The sequence below is a fragment of the Micropterus dolomieu genome, unplaced genomic scaffold, assembly GCF_021292245.1.
Source record: "Micropterus dolomieu isolate WLL.071019.BEF.003 ecotype Adirondacks unplaced genomic scaffold, ASM2129224v1 contig_13733, whole genome shotgun sequence".
Classification (NCBI taxonomy): Eukaryota; Metazoa; Chordata; class Actinopteri; order Centrarchiformes; family Centrarchidae; genus Micropterus; species Micropterus dolomieu.
In genome coordinates, this window is record NW_025742719.1 from 844 (window position 1) to 2,479 (window position 1,636).

Genomic DNA, 1,636 nt, shown 5'->3' on the forward strand with positions numbered 1-1,636 from the left:
AAGAGTCTTATACATATCTATAAGGATGTACAGCTGTGTTAAAAAGTTAATAAATAAATGTAAACAGAGTTTCTTGGTTTTAATTGAACCATACATTGATCTTTCCAGGAACCCTCTCACCTTCTGAGACTTCTTCTTCCCCTCATACACCTGAGCCACCACACAGTAAGATGTTTTCTTTACTCTGAAGATGTTGCTGTGGCCCAAGTATGCTTTAAGTCTTGTAAAATTATGACATCTCGCTAATTTAGCTTTTCCTTTGTTCTCTCAGCTGGGCCTTTTTACTGTTGTTCCCCCACTGACACCCAGACCGGCCCCTCATACCCCTGAGCCACCACACAGTAATGGACCAGCTACATTGAGGTGGTTCTATCTGCGATGGAAAACAGAGGACGGCGGGCCAAAAGCGACTCAAAGTAGAGTTGAGCTGGTGCCAGCGATGGAAAAGCACTATGGGTTTTTAAAACTACTCTAAATGTGTTTCTGTGGCCAAAATGTTTTCATTTATTATAACATCTGTGATAATAATACAATGTGTGAAAATGACTACATGTCACTAATAATGTTGTTGTTTTTCATCCTTGTCCTCACAGCTGGGCCTTCTGCTTTTGTTGCCCCACCGGCACAGAGACCGCATCAGGATATAAGAAGGGTAAGGACAGAGCTCCAGCCTCAGGGACCTTTTTATTATAGCATCTGCCTCCACATCCAGAACTCACTGACACTGTGTCTGCGCTCCCATCCCTTTTTCGGGGGGGTAAACCAGAGAGTGACATTATGGCGAGACTGAGAAATAATTACATTCTCCCATGTATGGGCATGTATCTTCTACGATAAATCTTAATTGTTGTTTTAATGGTGTGTGAGTAGACATTTTCGAGTAGGCTACGTCACTCGCTTTGCAAAAAACACATCAGTCACTGCATCATGCATGCAGTAAACATGTTGCTGCTGAAAGATTCATGACGCTACCAGCCTCGCAGTCTAACGTTAAGTTGTTAGACTGAATTCCTAGACTTGGATCGACCTCACTTGCATGGAGCTAGACGTCGACTTTGACTGTCAACAATCGGTTGCTGTGAAAGACCACAAACTAACCACCGCACAGAATATCAAGAATATAAAAAGCTCCGGGAGTCGGCTGTCCACGACAGACCTGAACCAGCAGAGGTACCGGCACAAAAACAAGATCCGGTTTAAACACAACTACACTGATGACAGAATCAAACCCACTAAGACAACAGCTTCAACAGAACTCAGAGCTTAACTGGTGACAGATGAAAAGGTTTACTCATACTTGCACTGGTGCCTTAAGTGCTTTTATATTGTTTTCACTAAATGCTTCAGTTGTAAATAAATAAGACCTGTTTCCATTAATGTCATTAGTAACCAGCAGTTAAACAGTTAAACAGAAACTTATACAGTACATTTACTGCTAAATTGAGGGCTTACTGCTGACACCAAACACTCGCTCTGTCTCCTCCTCTACCCCTCTCACACATGACTTTTACACATTTTTGAAAGATGTCAAATATCTCTCTCTCTCTAATTATCCAGAAATATATACATCCCAGAAACTATCTAGATAGTATTTATGTCAGTATTGCACAGCCCTACTCCAGTGTCTTCAGGTTGT

The 1,636-nt window shown here is 41.7% G+C and overlaps 1 long non-coding RNA gene across 1 annotated transcript; it reads left to right on the forward strand.

The window, feature by feature from the left end:
• The first annotated feature begins 104 nt into the window (after positions 1–104).
• LOC123966573 lies at positions 105–856 on the forward strand. Its single transcript, XR_006824029.1, has 3 exons — positions 105–165; positions 272–456; positions 594–856. It is a non-coding gene; the product is annotated as an uncharacterized LOC123966573 (long non-coding RNA).
• Positions 857–1,636: the final 780 nt, after the last annotated feature.